Source organism: Schistocerca gregaria, chromosome 10, assembly GCF_023897955.1.
Source record: "Schistocerca gregaria isolate iqSchGreg1 chromosome 10, iqSchGreg1.2, whole genome shotgun sequence".
In the NCBI taxonomy this organism is placed as follows: domain Eukaryota; kingdom Metazoa; phylum Arthropoda; class Insecta; order Orthoptera; family Acrididae; genus Schistocerca; species Schistocerca gregaria.
Window position 1 is genome coordinate 167130868 of NC_064929.1, and position 20208 is coordinate 167151075.

At 43.4% G+C, this 20208-nt stretch overlaps 1 long non-coding RNA gene and 1 pseudogene across 1 annotated transcript in view; one reads left to right on the forward strand and one right to left on the reverse strand.

Moving 5' to 3' along the window:
• Window positions 1–20208, reverse strand: part of LOC126293363 (uncharacterized) — a 1719051-nt gene that overhangs the window by 290429 nt on the left and 1408414 nt on the right. The window contains exon 6 of the long non-coding RNA XR_007552282.1: window positions 716–744. This is a non-coding gene — a long non-coding RNA (uncharacterized LOC126293363). The remainder of the gene's footprint in view (window positions 1–715; window positions 745–20208) is intronic.
• LOC126293799 (5S ribosomal RNA) lies at window positions 15235–15352 on the forward strand (annotated as a pseudogene).

A 20208-nucleotide genomic window follows, 5' to 3' on the forward strand; every position in this document is an offset into this window, starting at 1 on the left:
AATTACAGGATGGCCAGACTGCCTAATGGGAATACAATGTCCGTCTTGTAAACGCAGTTTTTTCAGATTATTTTTTTAGCATCAGGTACACGACTGGTTTTATAACCCGCTTCGAATTATTAGCAAATCACGGTAAAATGACGCTAGCGTACAGACGTGATCCGCGAGGGGTAAACTCCTAATGTGTGACACCGATTTCTGGCAGCGTACCATCTGTAGAAATAGATTCTACAAAAGATGATAAAAAGGTAAAACAAGGTCATCGTTTAGCGTGTATCATCTGTCGTCCCCTCAAGGCTAAATCACCCTACGCATCCCGTTTCAAACAAGACAAACAAAGACTGTCGAAACAGGATTACAAACAATGTAATAAACTGGGTGAATGAGTAACGGCCTAAAATTCAAATAATATCCGAGATTTATTTGTGGTTAAGATTAAAAGAACGTTGACAGGGGAAAAAAGTAATGGTGTGCCTCCTTGATATGCATCACGTACAAACAAGCTACCCAAGAAGTACACCGACATTTCCATACTGTCGTTTACTTATGTTTCAACGTACACAATTATTTTTAACTGACTTTTGTTTCGTGTTATTGTGATGTAACAGGTTGAGATTCTGTAATTTGTTAGATAAAATTTTACAGATTAAAAAACTCACCCCGTCCTTTCAGAGGCGGCACAGAAGAAATAGATCGCTAATAGAATTATCATTACCTTCACTGTAGGCTATGTGACGACCGCGTCTGCAACAAAATAAAAAGCTTTTAACGGTCTGTCGTGATCACTATTTTCCTTACTTCTGAAGCATTGTAAGTGGCGTGTATCGTTATTTCTACTTCTTATTTACATATGTATAAATTGTACATAACATAATTTTACCATTTTCTGCATAGCATTTTTGCGATAAGGACCTAATGCCAGGCTGAAAATAGCTTCTGGTGCACATTTTAATCGAATATTGAAAAACATTGTGATTTCTCTCTTATTTAACAACCGAGTCGGGTCTTTTATAAAAAGATAATGATAACAAGCGAAACAAGTTACGGCATTCTTAAGCGTTTCCACATTTGCAATGCGAAAATATGATTCACTGTGCAAAAGAGTTATTTAATACAAACAAAAAATAATATATTTTTGAGAGCTCGCAAATATTTTTGTTTAGGCTCCAACCGATTTTCGGTTTCCTGGCGGTCATCGGATAAAAACTCACTATTACAACAAAAGGCACGTGGAACTGACGAAGGCATTAGGTGAAACTGAAGTTGCGACTTTTCGTTGCATTTTGAGGAAAATATGAACTGCCTGTTGTAATTATCCAGTTTTCTTACGTGGGTATTGACGGACGCTAATAAAACACCGAGGAAAAATGGAACTGCGTCTGTTCACTTAAAATTAATCTCGTATTCTTCGCCATAAGCGACTGGATTTCTGTTATTTTACAGCAGTCAGGTTCCTACCTGTTTTTGACGAACAGAGAATGTGACACTGTTACTTTTATGCATGGTTTCCCGTTAAAAGATTCTCAACATAGATTGAATCTGCCTTGCGCAGTACTCAACAACTCGCATTCTCAGGCAACGTAACTGTCACAGATCTGAAACCTATACCTAACATCAGAGTCACTGTTTCGATTTGCTCTATATTATGCATAATCTAAGAACTAAATCAGCAGCATGTTAATCTATCTATGATTGCAACGGTCACCACCTGACGATAGCGCAAGAAGCCGGAAACGGATTAGTGAATACATAGAAAAACCCTGTAGCACCGCGGCAAGAACTTGGTATTCATGTTTATTAGCATGTTATGTCAAGCACCGATCGCGAATTCCACTGTAATTGGGATTTTTTCCTTTACAAAATGTTCCTGTATATGCAGGACCATCTACGTTACACTTAATATTACTGATTTGCTGCGGATTTTTTTCCTACTTGAATAGTTATTCACAGAATTCAAAGAACTCAATTTTTTTTGATTTCATTATCCAAATGCCTTTCACGTTGTTGAGTCGTTACGGTAGGTTTTTTGTTGAGTCACCAGTTTTAGCGAAGGTGGACGTTTCTATGCAACAGATCAAATTTATTTCATTAGTGTTTAACATTCCAGTGAAGCCTTTGGATGAGGATGACATGGAGGCCGGTCGGTGCCGTTGGGCCTTTATAGCCTGTCCGATTCGATGTGTTTCCAACACTGTCATGGTTTTTACTCATATTTAGTGATTTTAGATAGCGTCTCATGGGACAGCTCATGAGCAAAAGCAGCCGCTGATTAACTGGAAACCAGAATTAGGACGCCTGATACAACAAAGAAAAAACCTGTCTGGATAACGAAATAACAATTTCAGCCGCAAGATGCAATTAGTTGTTCAAAAAGAAACTTCAGTTAGGAACAAGTAACTAAATTTCTCTTTAGCTTTCAAGTGACGAAGATATTTTTCCATGTGTGCCGACGTCTTAAGGGATATTACAAGAGCGCTGAGACATCTTGATGGATGCAAAATACGGCATTAGCGTTTTACTTCCACTGTTTCGTGTATTGCTAATCGATTTTCTACACTGCCGTGAGCGTTATTTTAAGAATGTGAAATCATTAGAAGGGAAACATATCTAGGAAGCTACATATTTGTAAATATAGGCGAATGACGGTTACCACATATTTCTCTGAAACTTTTCTCTACTGGAAATGGCTACCAGTTTGAATAGGCAGGTGCGTTAAAGACCCGTTTCCGGAGCGGGTAGAGACGAACTTGCCTAACATCTGAATAGCGTCGCGAACTAACCACGACAGCTGGTACGCCTACCAGCAGAGATGTGATTTTTAGGCGGTTTCCCGCAATCTCGTCTCAAATAAACACTACGCAGATATTTAGAAAACCCTGTTAACCTTGGACATGTGATTTACTCTAGACGCGGACAAATGAGGTGCACAAATACCGCCCGGTAGGAAGGGAGGTGGGAGGGGTAAATGACCGTATATGTTTAGTCTCTAAAGAACACATGAACATCATTATGCTAAATGCTGTGAGCGGAACATAGACAGAAACGTAATATGTATCGTTATCTACAGATCGTTAGAGAGAATGACGTTATTGAACAAACGACAACATCTTTTTATTTTAGTTAAGGCAAACTACTGGAATATATCAGGAACAAAAGGTTGTTTTATAGAATCAACAGTACTGGTACATGTGTTAAGGGGGTTCCTGCAACGCCTAAAAACGTATTCTTGGCACAAGCTCAGTGAGAAGAACTTGTACACTTGAACTGTGAAGTTGAACATTTTATAGGAACTGTCTACAAACAGTGAGTAAGACAGCAATATTTACCGAGTTTCATTCTTTCTCATTTCATCCTATTTCATCACATACGTACCTACTACGCAGCAGTTTTAATGTGTACAAATAACCAGTTATTTGTATTATTTTAAAGAAAAATCGTCTCAAAGAATTTGTCGATTCTTTGTTTACCACTTTAGAAATGGTTCTGAGCACTATGGAACTTAACATCTGAGGTCATCAGTCATTAACCAATCTAAGGACATCACACACATCCATGCCCGAGGCAGGATTCGACTTGCGACCGTAGCAGTCGCGCGGTTCCGGACTGAAGTGCCTAGAACCACTCGGCCACAGCGGCCGGATGCCAGTTAACATCTTACATTTTTTTCACCATTCTGGATCGAAATATTGTCACTTGGGTTCAAGATGTACTTTTACATTTACCTGAATACCGCGTAAATAGAATGTACTATTCATACGAAAATCTTTTCTACTAACGGATACGTTGTATGTAAACTGTTGATACGTTCCAGTTAGCTTTCTATGCATTCATGTGTATTTCTTACAAATATCTCGAATCGTGAGCGCATACATCGTCTGTTTTAGCATCTGTTTTAGCATTTCTCTCTCTCTCTCTCTCTCTCTCTCTCTCTCTCTCTCTCTCCCCCTCCCTCTTACTTCTTCTCCCTCACCGTCTCTGCAAGTTGCATCAATTCTCGATCTGTATACTACGGGTGGTGAATTTTGTAAGACCTGACAGCAGTTCAGAAAACATCGGGTACCTTCGAATGTAACACCTACAGGAAGATCATTCTCTCGCAGTGTTCCCTCTGAATACTCGGAACCAATAGAGAGTGCGTAAATGACCTAGCCTGTATTAAGTTAGGTGCATAATGTAGTATTACCCTCGGAAGATCAAGTGGATAATCCTTTAGGTTGCTTTACTTCTAAATCTGCTGCGGAACAACGTAGGACGCACGACAAAAGTTTCTTAGGAATCGTTATTATTTTGAGAAAATGACATTAGAAGAACAGTTTAGCTGCTAAACTTACAAATACGGTTGCCACAATTTTAGTTTTATAAGACCAGGAGTTTTTACGTGAACGAGTAACGCGTAAACAGGTACAGGGCCACAACCTTATTTTTCCGTATTAATGTATCGGAAAACTGACGAGTAATTAAGTACAATCTTAAGCAGTGTGCAAGCACATCATTCGTGTGGTCAATTGTTTAAATAAATAGAAATGCATGGTACTCCGTCAAACTTTACTGTTCGCCGATGAAGTTTACTGTCAACAAAGCATGTGACACAAGATATCCACCGAATATATGTAATGGTAGAAGAACAAATTGTCAGTTCTATGCTGCCGGCCGGGGTGGCCGAGCGGTTCTAGGCGCTACAGTCTGTAACCGTGCGACCGCTACGGTCGCAGGTTCGAATCCTGCCTCGGGCAATGGATGTGTGTCATGTCCTTAGGCTAGTTAGGTTAAAGTAGTTCTAAATTGTAGGGGACTGATGAGCACAGTGCCAGAGGCATGTGAACCAACCACTTGCCCGCGAAAGGCAAAGGTCCCGAGTTCTAGTCTCGGTCCGGCACACAGTTCTAATCTGCCAGGAAATTTCATATCAGCGCTTACTCCACTGCAGAGTGAAAGTCTCATTCTGATGGATGGTCGTTGGCTCATGTGGACGTGCTGCAGTACGCCTCCTCAGGTCATCGCACACGTGCTCGATAGGGTTTCAGCTGGGGGAACGGGAAGGCCAGTCAATGTGCCGCATATTCTTCGGTTCTGAGAGCTCCACCACCTGTTTGACGTTTGACGTGGCCGAAGGCACCTGAAAAGACGCATATGGAAAGGAGTACTGTATCAGAGTAACATTGACAAGTGTGTGAGTGCCATGTTGAAAGGTTCGGAGATCTGGACGCCAATGGAACATTACGTCTCTCCACACCATAAAACCCGGACGACCAAAATAATCGTGCCGCACAATGTTGCTGGATGCATTATGTGTTCCCACCACTCGGCATATGTGGGTGCGTCCAGAACCACTTCTCTGTTTGGATCTCCTCTCATCCGAGAAGTTCACGAGATCCTCGTTGGTGCAGTCCCTGTGCTCTTGGAACTATCGTAAACGGTGCGAGCGACGTGCGGGTGTCAACGGAACACAACGTCCTGGTCGTCGGACCAGGAGACCACTCCAATGCAATCGCCGTGCCACAGTGGTGAGTGGGACCGAATGCCTCGCAGTCTAGGGAGATGCTGTTACAGCTGCGCCCGCTGTTTGACGTAGTATCTTTGTCGCCTCTTGCACGGTGTGGCAGTCGTCTGCTGTCGTAGCTAACCTTGTTCGACCACCTCCACTTCTTCGGGTAGCCGTACTTGTGGTTACAGAACGCACCCCATCCACGTGAAACATTGCTGTGAGCACTGCAAGACTCCTGCGCTGCACTCGCGACACTTCTTTCTTGCCGGCCGGGGTGGCCCATCGGTTCTAGGCGCTACAGTCTGGATCCGCGTGACCGCTACGGTCGCAGGTTCGAATCCTGCCTCGGGCATGGATGTGTGTGATGTCTTTAGGTTGATTCGGTTTAATAAGTTCTAAGTTCTAGAGGACTGATGACCTCGGAAGTTAAGTCCCATAGTGCTCAGAGCCATTTGAACCATTTGAACTTCTTTCGGTTTCCTGATGACTTTTCCATATGTGAAGCCATCCAGGCGTTGCCTCCCGGCCGTACTACGACGAAGATCATCATCGCAGTAGGTTGTAACTGCTGCTCTTTGTCTGACACACCCTGTCTTTTACCGTTTCTTCAACTCGCCCTTTTTGCGTTATAGTCAAGTTGACCTAACGCCGTTTGACGTCCACCACTTTGTGCACGGTATGTAGACTCCCGGCAACATACTCCGTTAATATGTTGTAATACTTACTCTAACTCATCGTTCCATTTCGCACAGCAGTTTATTTATCTGACATGCGAGTCTTGCATCCAGGAATTAGATCTTCCTCCAGAGTCGATATTGAGATATACTTTACCTGCTACAATATAACAAACATCTACACTGACCTAAGACGAGCTCTAGTATCGCTGCAATATAACGGCTCAAAATGAATGTGAGCAAAACCGAAGCAACATTTTTACAAAATGTTATATGATTAAAAAAAAAAAATAAAAAGTGGCCGTGAGCGCAATGTGGACTTAACTTCTGAGGTCATCAGTCCCATAGAACGTAGAACTACCTAAACCGAACTTACCTCAAGACATCACACACATCCATGCCCGAGGCAGGATTCGAACCTGCGACCTTTGCGGTCACGCGGTTCCAGACAGTAGCGCCTAGAATCGCTCGGCCACTTCGGCCGGCTATGATTTACAAACACATTTGTTGTTATAAAATGAAAGCATTCCCTGAGCTATATCCATCAAACATAGTGGAGTTCACTTGGAGAATCACTTCAACTTCAAAAAACATGTAACAGCCATAGTGAATAAGCCAATGCGTTAGCTGCCCTATATTCCACAATAAAAAGTAGCTCGCCTCTGAAAGTCGGTAACTAGATCAGTAATGTTGTCTGTCTGCCCCTTATAGAGAGATGCTGTATGAATACATATTAACAATCTTTGATTATGCAAGATATGACCTTTCAAACAATACTAAATGGTCCATCTAGTTGTAACTTACTTTCCTATAAACAAATAATCTACATTATCGGTTTACTTACTACATGAAATGCTTAAGATGTGACAGTGGTCTGCCATATAGTAGATAAACGGCTGTGCACTTGAGAAACTCTTGTCTAGATGACAGTACCGTTAAGAACCTGAGTTCCCAGATCTCGCAGCCCATACAGTGTACCAAACATTCACAAAGAAGGCGTTTCATTGGGACCTATAGATAGTGCTATTGGTTCCCTCACCTAGGGGCTAGCTGAATATGTAACACGGCTAGTGTCTCCAATCGCTGGCTGCAATTATCATATTACATACTCCCAGATGTTCATTGACAAACAAATCGGAAATGGTCCAAACGATTTTTCAGTCTGTCTGGATGTGATATCTCTGTTCACCGAAGTTCCTGTGAAAGACACGTTAAACTTGCTAGCAGACCACTTTCTTCCTGAACATATGGAGTTGTTTCGTCTCACTTTGACGACGACCTACTTCTTGTATGGCGATAAATTTTATGTAACAACGAACGGAATGAGCAAGCATTCTCCACTGCAACCAGCAGTGGCCAACTTATTTATGGATCATTTTTGGGAATACACATTAAATATTGCTCCATTTCGCCCATTTTCGTTTTATCGCTGACAACATGTTTAAGGTGTGGACGAGTATCAAATCAAAACACCTGTCAGCCGTCTAAATTTCCAAATTGTTTTTTATCAGGCAACCACTTTTGGCAGGTGATGACAGAAGTGATCACTGTGCCAAAAATCTAGATACCCATCGTCGAAAGCTTACCGCTATTTTGACTGGAGAAGTATTCCTACACGTCGAAAAAATGGCTCTGAGCAACATAGGACTTAACTTCTGTGGTCATCAGGCCCCTAGAACTTAGAACTACTTAAACCTTACTAACCTAAGGACACCACACACATCTATGCCCGAGGAAGGATTCGAACCTGCGACCGTAGCGGTCGCGCTGCTCCAGACTGTAGCGACTAGAACCACTCGGCCACTCCGGCCGGCCCTACACGACGGTCAGGAGGTCTGAAGACGGCGCAATATATCGCTTAAAGTCGTTACCCAATAAAAACCAGTTTGGAAATTTAGACGAAGGAAGGCTTTGATTCGACATTCTGTACTGAACAGCTGAGGTTCCGCACCAGTTTGTGTAAAGATGGGCATACAGAGACTACTTACTGTCTGGCTACATCACGCCAGAGCACTAGAGCGGCTCATCCGTTACACGAATAGCATGCAACCGAACATTCAGTTCTCTGTTGGGACAAAGAGAGAGAGAGAGAGAGAGAGAGAGAGAGAGAGAGAGAGAGAGAGAGAGGAGAATGAAAACTGTGAATTTAGTTGATTTGGTCGAACGCAGTTGGGATGGTTGGTTCGACCGGTCTGATTACAGCTAACCGACACACACTGATTTATAACTCAGCGCACAGAGTTTTCACAACGCTGTCCAGAGAGAGCTTTTCTAAATACATCACGATGTTTGTGGCATGTACCACCTAGATTTCGAGATTAGTCAGCTATAGCACGTGTTCCGAAAAAATAGCTATGGGATTCGAGATATACAATAAGGGGACAAAAGTCGTTTATGAGCACTGTGCACTTATACAGATGGCGGTAGTATCGAATACACAAGTTATAGAAAGGCGGTGCAGTGGTGGAACTGTCATTTGAAATCAGGTGATTCATTTCAAAAGGTTTCCGACGTGATTGTGGCCGCACGACGTGAATGACAGGTGCAGTGAGACGCATGGGACATTCCACTTCAAAAAGCGTTACGAAAATCAATACTTCCAGGTCTACAGTGCCGTAAGTGTACCGAGAATACCAAATCGCAGAAATTCTCTGACTACGGACAAAGCAGTGGCCGATGGCCTTCAGTTATCGACCGAGAGCAACGGCGTTTGCGCAGAGTTGACAGTGCTAACAGACAAGCAACACTGCGTGAATTAACCGCAGATGACAACGTGGGACTCACGACGAACGTATCCGTTACGACAATGCGGAGAAATTTGGCGTTAATGGGCTTTGGCAGCAGACGACCGAAGTGAGTGCCTTTATTAACAGCACGAAATCGCCCCCAGCGCTTCTCCTGGGCTCGTGACCGTATCGGTGGGATCCTAGACGACTGGAACACCGTGGTCGGAGGAGTCCCAGCTTAAGTTGGTAAGAACCAATGATAGGGTGGTTGTGTGTTGCACACCACACGAAGCTGTGTTATCTACAAGGCACTGAGCAAGCTGGTGGTGGCTCTATAATTGCGTGGGCTGTGTTTACGAGGAATGGACTGGGTCCTCTGGTCCCACTCAACCCATCATTGACTGAAAATGATTACGTTTAGCTAGTTGCAGACCATCTGCAGTGAACAACGATCAAATTTTTGTAGATGACAATGCGACATGTCACCGGGCCACAACTGTTCGCGATTTGTTTGAGGAACATTCCGCACGATTTCAGCGTATGATTTGGCCGCTCAAAACTTCCGACGTCAATCCCATAGAACGTTTATCGGACAGAGTGATGTCAGTTCGTGCACAAAATTCTGCACTGGCCACACTTTCCCAACTATGGACGCCCACAGAAGCAATATGGGCCGATATTTGAACAGGGGACTTCCAACGTCGTTTTGAGTCCATGCCACTTCGAGTTCCTACACTAGTGCTAGCAAAAGAAGGCCGCACACGATATTAAGAGGTTTCCCGTGACTTTTTCCGCCTCACTGTACTGTTAGAGATCTCCCAGAAACGAAAATTCTGAACAATAACGTTTTCCCTTCTGCGATGCTACATGTAGTAAAATAGCTAGGCTCTTAGGAATAAGGATCAGAACGATTTTCAGATCGCCCGGTACCTTGGAGTTCCTAAGATGACTGCGGAAGCAACTCCATCCACCAGAGTATCCAGCCACTGTACTCCCAACACCATAAGCACATTACAAGTAGGGGACAAAATGCTGCGTTTTTGTTACTAAAGGAACAGTAGAAATTAGAATGTTCGGAAACAGCTTCAACCGAAATAGCAGCTACAAGAGCTCTGGCACAACTGGTGCAGCGATGGACACAATATGGCAGCATAACGTGATGTTGCCAACCATTCATAAATAAAATTGCTCTTTACCAAAACTACGATTCGGTAGTGTATGTCCAGTACATAAATGACGCAGTAAATGGTACAATTACCAGCAGTATTGGTAACATTCCTACGAAAAGAAACATAAATGAATGTGTGTGAGACAGACTGAAATCAGAAGACTTCTCTTTTTTGTTTGTTTGTTTGTTTGGCACGTACTTACAACAGCACATTGCTCAGTGGTAGTCGATTCTGTATTTTATATACTTACAAAATATAAATTACATCTTGTAAGTAAAAGAATTAGTTGAACACGTTACTTATGTACTTTTATGTAAATAAAACAATTACTTTTGATGCAATACAGTTTACAAGCTTCTAACATACAAAAACTACATAATTGCGTAATTTTGCTTTTGTACTAGGCAGAATGTTCTTCATCACGACCAAAGGCGAAACTTGCCTATTATTATTGTAAGTGCGAAAGTTGTTGCAACAACAGACACGTGTTTTATGTAAGCTCAACGAAGTTTTTGAAGCGATGTTTGATATGTATTTATTTTGCGTTTTTCCTAAATTTACGTTTTTTTAGGAAATTGTGTTTTCTAGCGCTACATGATATATATATATAATCTTACTACAACGCCTCTCTGTTTCCCGTTACCAATCAACGCTTTTCGAATAAAACCGCAATTAATCACTCATAATTTCAGTTATGCTAGAAATACTGTTTATTCTTTAGTGATCGATAGGAGGACAATTATGTAGAACAGAATTGATTCCTAGGTTATGCGACTCTTTATATATCCTATCTCAGTTTCTAGAGGGACACTGTTTCCGTTTTTCAATGCAATCTAGTAAAAAATGATCGCATACTCAAGAAATGCGATCGAAATTTGGTAACGCCCAATAGGTGTGGAAGTAGGGTGGTTATAATTTTGATTCGCCAAAGCTACTAGGAAAACTACGGTAGCTTCGCTTACTTACGGTAGTCTACGGTACTTTTGCAGTTCTAGTCGTAAGCCGTCTGTGGGCTATAAATGGTGACCACCACAACGACCACGATACCCAGTTGTTCCGATGAAGATGGAGGTTTCGGCGAAAGCCAAAAATCGTACCCAGGTGTGATACAACTAGTGAACTGAGAATGTTTGAGCTGATTTCAAATAATTTAATGTGTTTATGACAAATTCCATGCCCTAATAAAGAAAAATTGGCGTTTCAATGATTATTCGCCCGCACACCGTCTTCTTTCGAAAGCTAAATGCTGTGCCAAATATTCTTGACACCTAAAAAATTTAGTCGTACATTCCAAGCTGTAACCATGACACAGCACTCATATTTATCCGACCCTCCGCAGTCTGTTGCTGTCGAATTCACAGTCTGATAAGTATGCAGAATGACAGAGGAGAAGACCTGAAATAAAAGAAAAAGGAAAGAGTAAATTTCGAATGCATAAATAACAGAAAAAAAGGTTACCACGCACGAATGCAATGTCTGGGGGAATCGTAATGAAGGAGGTAGTTTGGAGCACGAAACAAGAAGAAAACGCGAAATATGGTTCGGGCAAGCGTTGAATAAACTGCCCAATTACGGCCATACAGATTTACGGTAAGGAGAATAACACTTTTCTACAGGTTTTATCGGCCCCAAGAGCACCTCCTTCACGCCAGCTGACATCCGCCGGAATGGAGAAACCTGGAGACAAGGAGACAAACGCACGCACGCACGCACGCAAGCACACAAACACACACACACACACACACACACACACACACACACAGTCTGGAATGCGCTGTCGTGCTACACGTCGAGGACACGATTTGTTACGGCTGCAGTTTTGAATTCGGAGGTTGTCCTCATTAATATTCAAAAGCCGACGGCGTAGCATCTGAGGCCAGGTACGTTTTATCTGGGATCCTTCCAGGGGCACTGATTCGCTGTAGGGAGATAAGTATTGCTTCCGCCCGGGAAATTATACTAAGAAGTTCACCACGGACCGTTTTGTGTAACGGATAGGGGAGGAAAAGGGCTTTGACGGCGATTAGACCACCGAGCAGACTCGCTCCCGGGAGGGCTTTTAAGGGCACACCGGAGATCTGAACTCCCAAATTCATACATCCGTAATAATATTTTTCTAAAGAGGCGAAGACATTTTCCCGCTGGGAGCAAGATGGCTGAAAAAACACTTCGGTTTTTAGTACTCAATCGGCGACGAAGAGAGAACAATAACTAGGTGGCGATATGTTCGTGATCTTCTCCGTTTCTTGCTGCAGCAGTGAGACCACCAATGAAGGTTTGGTACAGGTAATGCAAATAAAGAAAATATCACGTGGTATATATAATGTGCCTTGGAAAGGGAATCCAGAAAATAGCAGTAAGCAGGATTTTTATAATTTTACTGCCCCTGCAAGTACAATTCACTGTCACAAATACATGTTTTTTTTGTAGCTATGAAAGTATCTTTTCTAAGAAAACAATTTTTATCATCAACAAAAGACGCAACTTAACCTACAGTGCCCTTGATCTGCTGCTGTGGAAAGATATCTCTGTTCTTAAATAAAATCAGCTATCTACCTAAACACATGTCCACCTGAAGATGGTGGTGTGTTCGAAACGCGTATTGGCAAAATTAGAAGTGACTGACGCAGAAAACTGTTTTGGTTATATAGATCGGATAATTAACGAAGAGTTACTGAATTAGACTGAGGCGAAAAGAGGTTTACTGCGCTACTTGAATAATAGAAGAGAGAGGTTGCCAACTTACGTTCTGAGGAATCAAAGAATAGTTAATTTACTGATGGAGACAGATGTAAGGGTTTGTAGACGGGGAGCAGGTTCAAATGGACGCATTTTGCAGTAATTATGCAAAGAAGAAGCTGTTTCGGCGGAACAGGTCAGCTTGTAGAGCTACATCGAATCAGTAATGGGGCTCAAGAGCTCAAGAATAACAGCAACAGACCATAACTCCCTGGAAGGTTTCCGGAGGTACGTAGTACGTGAGAAAAGTAGTGAGACAGATTTTTTATCTACCAAAGGTTTTTTTTAAACAACCATATTTTTCCCTTAAACGTTCCCTTTGGAAGCTATACACCGGCGGAGCTATTGTTTCCAGTATTCGTAGAATCTCTAAAGGGTCTCAAGTGGTAGGGCGTTTAACACATCGGTCACAATTTTTAATGTTCTCCTGTCTCAATATGACGTTACTATACGGTATGTTTTTTTTTAAATTACGGGGAAATAAAGAGTCACAAGGGCTCAGGTGAATAGGGGGCTGTGGAACAACAGGTATGTCTTTGGAAGTGAAAGGGTCCGTGATGGGAATGACTGTATGACGTGGGGCGTTGTCATGCTGCTACATCCACTTGTTTTCAGCTCCCAGTCTCACTGGATTCACCATTTTCCCTAGCTTTTGTAAAGACTTTGTAAAGACTTGGTTCACAGTTTCTTCTGGAGAAACAAACTCACAAATGCACATGCTCGACCTTCTAGCCGATTTTTGAACTGAGCGAGGTTCATCTACAACGTGTTCTCATCCTTCCAAAAATTACTGGTGGCAGCGAAAAGATTGTATTCTTGGGAATACTCCCCGTGGGTCTGTTTCAACTTTAACATAAAACTAGATGAAACTTCCTGGCAGATCAAAACTGTGTGCCGGACCGAGACTCGAACTCGGGACCTTTGCCTTTCGCGGGCAAGTGCTCTACCAACTGAGCTACCCTAGCACGACTCACGCCCCGTCATCACAGGTTGGGTACTCAGATGGTAGAGCACTTGCCCGAGAAAGGCAAAGGTCCCGAGTTCGAGTCTCGGTCCGGCACACAGTTTTAATCTTCGCTGCAGAGTGAAAATCTCATTCATAAAACTAGATGGCATAACATTGCTCTAAATTCCACTCTTCCATTTTGATAACACAAAACAAAAGACACAGCTTCACTTACGGTGCTCTCAGAAATCACGTGATGGCTGTATGGAGCTGAAATTCGGACTGAGAGTCTGGAAAGGACGAACACTTGTTTAGACAGGTAGAACAGCACGGCGTCGTCATATCGCTCGCAGTATTATCAGTCTGATTCCTTTTCTCACACACCTCGTATGGGGCGTAACCTGTCTACGCACAGGTCACGCAGTCCCAATAAGATAAGAGCAAGTGTATTAAGATAGTAACTGTTCCGAAAGAACAGATACTAATGATGACCATGCAGCTTCTCAAGGAAGAAATAATTAATCGAAACGCTCAGCTGCCAACAGGTGTTGTTGATATACCTCAAAGGGGACAGCTGAAAATGCATGCCCCGACCGGGGCTCGAACCCGGGACCTCCTGTTTACATGGCTGACGGAGCGTCTGCCATGTAAGCAGGTCCCGGGTTTGAGTCCCGGTCGGGACACACAATTTCAGCAGTCCCCCATGGAGGTATATCAACAGCACCTGTTGGCACCTGAGGGTTTCAATTAATTACAATCTTTTTATAAGAGCTTTACGGGTGCGGAGCTGTCACAGGACTTCGTCCCAGATGTGTCCTATCGGGGTCAGTGTAAGGAAGTTTGATAGTCAAAACATCGTTACTATTCTCCTCAAATCACTACAGCACGATTTTCGTTTCGTGACATGGGCAGTTGCGCTGTTGGAAGATGCCATTGCAATAAGGACATACAGATGGTCGGCAGTAATTTTCATGTAATCCACAGGCGTCATGGTGTCTTCGATTACTGAGGTCTCACTGAACTGCAGGTAAATGCCCTCCCTCCATAGCATAATACTGCCCCCAAAGACCTGCGTCCATGGTGCGTTCGTCTGGATGATGGCTTATCCAGAAGCGACAACTGAAATGCTGTAACAATAAAAATAACTGATTTGACATGCAGTAGGTTTACACTGATCCACGGTCCAATCTCAGGGAACCCGTACATACTCCAGTCGGAAATGACGGTGTTGTTGATTTAACATAGGGTCAGTTAGGAGCCGTCTGCTACCGAGCCACATGTTCAACAATATGCACTGAGCGGTGCGCTCCGAAACAGTGGTGTGTGGTGGAGGGTACCTCGTAAAACCACTATGACTACTCCATTTTTCACCTGTGCATGGTATGCGATAAGAAGAAATATTTCTAAATGTATGTGCGAGATCGAATACTTCTCTAATTTCGGTGTCGTGGTCTTTTCACGAGGTAAATTTGACTGAAAGTAATGGGAGCTCCGTGGTAACGGATTTGTCGCAGTGGATACACCGGTTCCCGTCAGATCACCGAAGTTAAGCGCTGTCGGGCGTGGCCGGCAGTTGGATGGGTGACCATCCGGGCAGCCATGTGCTGTTGCCGTTTTTCAGGGTGCACTCAGCCTCGTGATGACAACTGAGGAGCTACTCGACCGAATAGTAGCGGCTCCGGTCAAAGAAAACCATCGTAACGACCGGGAGAGCGGTGTGCTGACCACACGCCCCTGCTACCCGTTTCCTCAGCTGAGTATGATACAGGGGTCGGATGGTTCCGATGGGCTACTTGTGGCTTGATGATGGAGTGCAATAAAAAATGGTTCCAGTGGCTCTGAGTAATATAGGACTTAACATCTGAGGTCATCAGTCCTCTAGAACTTAGAACTACTCTAACCTAAAGACATCACACGCATCCATGCCCGAGGCAGGATTCGAACCTGCGACCGTAGCAATCGCGCGGTTCCAGACTGAAACGCATAGAACCGCTCGGCCACCAGCGGCAGGCTACAGAAGGTAAAAGCTGTGAGGTAGAGAGAGAGAGACTGGAATGTATGCAGCAAATGACTTTGGGCGCGAATGCTATTCTGAGATAAAGATGTTGACCCAGGAGAGGAAATCGCGGCAAAGTGCGTAAAACCAGTCAGGGCAATGGTGAAAAACAGCAATAATATGTGGTTTGCACGCCATGTTTGCAACACTGGCACCTAGTTACCTTTTAGTGTAACAAACGATTATTTAGATCTATCATCGTTTCTCTATTACACAAGCAGCGTGCTAATACATAATAACCCCTATTTTCTGCATAGTTCAAAGGACGAAACTTATGTGGTGTATGCATATTTTGCTTCCGCACTGAATTACACGGTTTTGGCTTGAAACTGTACAAATAGACACATCTGGACACAGGGAACTCAGTCACCGACTACCCTTGAAAATGGTCATAACGTTCATTGATGAAACGTTGCTGGAGAAGGTGTTTCTCTCGCAGACGTTCGTCCAAAAATTGATGGCTTACTCTCTCTGGCAGGAAAAACCTCATAAATCCCCTGTCATTGCTTTTTTGTACTCAACAGGCTTTGTCTTTAAAATAAAAAAACTTACGATTTAGTGTAGATAGGAACTTTCTAGCTTTACTCTGCCGGGAATGCTGGTGTTCGGGATGTGATAAGAGACACATTTATGTGCACGCAGCCAGTGTTAGGGACATAAACATTGCTTAATATCAGGTGAAAGAACAGATGTGCTGCTTCCCGGATACAAGCAGCAATTATCATCTGATTAAGCTGAGCGGACCGGAGATTCTTGTGGCGTCCCTCTTCTGAGGGTAGGAGTTGGGGGCAGGTGGCTGATGTGCGTCATGTGTGAGGCTGCCGCCGCGGAGCTAACATTCCTCTCTAGTGACGCTGTCTAGTGACGCCTGCAGCAGGAGACGATGGGGCAAGCGAGGGTGGGTGGGGGGGGGGGGGGGGGGAGGGGTGGAGAGGAACCTCGGGAAATAACAAATAGAAAAGCCTTGTAGTGTAAGATTTTTCTACTATTGTCCAGTTTCGGCTGTTATGCATTGTAGCGAATGGTGTTGACCATAAATACGCAGGGTGGTCAGAAAGAGTCTGGTAAGCGTGGAAGCGTGTTCCGCGTAAGTTTGTGATGACAAATAATTATTAAGAAAAAAATTCAATAAGTGTTCCCGTTTCCCAGTTAGCGTTAGCATTGAAGTTAGCCAATCACGCCGTTCCGCTCGCAAATTCAAGCAGCCCGCCAGACACAATTAGTGCCAGTTGTTCTCATAGCGTTGACGACAGCACACGAGACTGCTCAGCCTTTGGCTCGGATTCGATCCTTACTACCATCCCGTGTCCGACTTTTGTTTCGCTCAGTTGTTCGGTTTTAGGAAACCAAACTAAGAACACATTTCGTGACACCTTCTCCGGCGGCCCACCTAAATTTGCGCACAGTAGCCTGATTGGCTAACTTCAACCCTAATTAACTTGGAAACGGAGACAATTATCGAATTTTTTTCTTAACCATTGTATCTCACCACAACCTAACCTGCAACACCCTTACAAGCTTTTCAGACTGTCTCTGACCACCCTGTACTCAACACTGACAAATGAAAGGAAAGAAATTGAAGAAAATTGCAAGAAGAGCAGTTATGCCAGTACAGTGAATCAATGAAATTTACTTCAGACGCATGGACGCTAGCCACGCTAACCTGGCAATAGCAAGTAGCGGTGAAACGTGAAATATATAACAGGTGGTCATGAGTACGATCTGTATAAAAATGGTTTAAAATAGTAGCTGAAACAACGTCAACTGCGAGTGAAATGTCATAAAATCATCCATCGTAGCACCGGCAATCGCAAAGCAAATAACACCAGTAACTGAGTGCGTGTTATAGCGTTGATTTCAGACAGTCCTACAACAGTGGACGACATAAGATAAAGACATTTCAGACAAAGTACAACATAACGATGCACAGTCAACAGTGGAATCGGACCGAAAATTTGTAGCTGACATAAGAAAATTTATCTAATTTTCCATTAAGAAATTTGTTTTCAATTCCAACCAATCGGTATTTGAGGAGGCTTACGGAAGGAGCCATGGAAATTGGAAGTACCAGGACACTGTGTGAAGATCAGCTAACATCAATGGATTAACGCATTCGTATACAACTACGGTGACTGTTAATCTGGACGGTTAATTGGCTGGAAAGTAATTTTTTGTGTTGCTTGAAGTTGGATGTGCTCCGCCCCCTTTCTCGTGTGCTTGACAGTACAAGAGAAGTAGGAAATATTTACGTCACAACAAGCAAGAGTGGGAAAATGAGTGTAAGAGAACTACATCTATGGTATGAGCATTGCTTTTTACCAATAGCTGGTCAAAATAGCTTGCTTTGCGTGTTTCCTGATCTACGTACAAAAATCGTACTTCTTTAGGGCAAAGCATTCCTACTTGCCAATAGCTGGTCAAGATAGCCTGCTTTTGCTTGATTCCTGATCTACGTACAAAAATCGTACTCCTTTAGGGCAGAGCATCCCTACTGAAAGGTGTGTGGCATTGCAGTTCATACCATCTGGAACTACTGGACAACTTCATCCTCTGGATGTTTGTTTTTTCCGTACCTACAAAACATATTATCGCACTATCTGCAGCTGCACCTTAAAGGACAGACTACTTCGCATTCGGTTGCGTGCCGTCACATTCCATCAGTTCTCATCACCCCTTACACCAATATGACTCGGTGTGCAATCTTTAGGAGTGGATACATAGCTGGTTCGTCTTCGATCTTGATGGTGCGACCTTTGCGATCACTGTGAAGCGCCATTTTTCATTCCGTGTTCGTGGTGCCAGTTCATGGTTTGTTTTGAACATTTCTTAAATGTCGACCATGCAAATTTTGTGAAGAGTAGAACATAGATCCCACAGAGGGTTGCTCTCTGCACCTACCATACATTCATTTTCTGTCGCCCTCCTGATGCCCATGTTGAGACATTGGCAGCGAATATTTTTCCTGTCCTTATTGTCAACATAACACGATGAGATGAAGAGTTGTCCACAGGAGAGGAACGCGTAGGGGACCGCATCAAAGCAGTCAGAACACTGATGACCTAAAGAAAAAAACAAGTTCGAAATGACCCTTACTAAAGACTGAACTTGCGCTCCATTACTCAAACGGTTCCTTTTACGTGCTCCTCTGTAATCGAGTCGTGCCTTGTGGCGATCGTCAACACATGGGAGATCCAGATGGTAGTGATTGCGAAACAAAGTTTCATTACAATAGTCTGCAACTATTATTACGTGTATCTGCAACATTTTGCGTGTAATTAATTCTTTGTCACCTCACCATACTGATGGAAATGTTTTGGTCTAACCCCGTACGTCGGCCTTGTGTGAGAGGCACGTGGAGTCCTTGGTTCAATTCCGTGATAGCACGCAACAACCGCTGTTTATGTGGCCTGTCGCTCTGGAAAGCACGTGGCTGCAATTAAAGTTCATTTGAAATAATAAGCAGTGTAATATCTGTCTAGTGATCCACTTTGCGACAAGTAGTACATTGTGACTAATGAGTAGCAGTAGAAATTTCATCATCTCCTTCCCTGGGCCTGTTCTCTAGCGTAATTACTGCAAGCGACAGCTAAGCTAAGTAATGGCCAGTGATTAATGTTGGGACACAGTTGCTACAAGGACTTCAACTTAACACTGTTTGCAATTCGCGCGGTGCGATTACGAAGGCGCTAAATTACCTTTAAACAGAAAAGCGCACAACACGATTTTGCAATCAGACAATTTCCTCAATCAATCATCTGACTGCATGAGAACGTTCTGCTGCTGTCAGCATTGACAGTTCAGCTTCTGTTCGTAGATATTCTCGCGCTGAGAGAGTCACTTCGTCTATATACTAGGCAGGTGAGAATTCTATTCACTTAAAAACATTTCCAAAAGTTTCTGCACAGTTCTGCTCCAGGAATCGTAACCTTAAATCAATCCTACTTGGGGCCTGAGGAATCCGAAAGCTATGAATTCGACACTAACATCAGTCATTTGCAGTATTTTTACAAGTAATCTCTTCTCTCCGCCACTTGAAGCGCGAGACTGCCCATAGGTATTTCAACCCACAGCATATTTTTTTCAGATAGTAATTCTCAAGCATGTAAAATTCAGCTAAAATTGCTCCAGATCTTACAGATATACTTATTTTTACGAATCATTCCTTGCCCCCAGCCAACAGTAATGTTACAAAGGGGCTAGCCTGCCGGGGTGGCCGAGCGGTTCTAGGCGCTACAGTCTGGAACCGCGCGACCGCTACGGTCGCAGATTCGAATCCTGCCTCGCGCATGGGTGTGGGTTATGTCCTTAGGTTAGTTAGGTTTAAGTAGTTCTAAGTTCTACGGGACTGATGACCTCAGAAGTTAAGACCTATAGTGCTCAGAGCCATTTGAACCATTTTTTACAAAGGGGCTA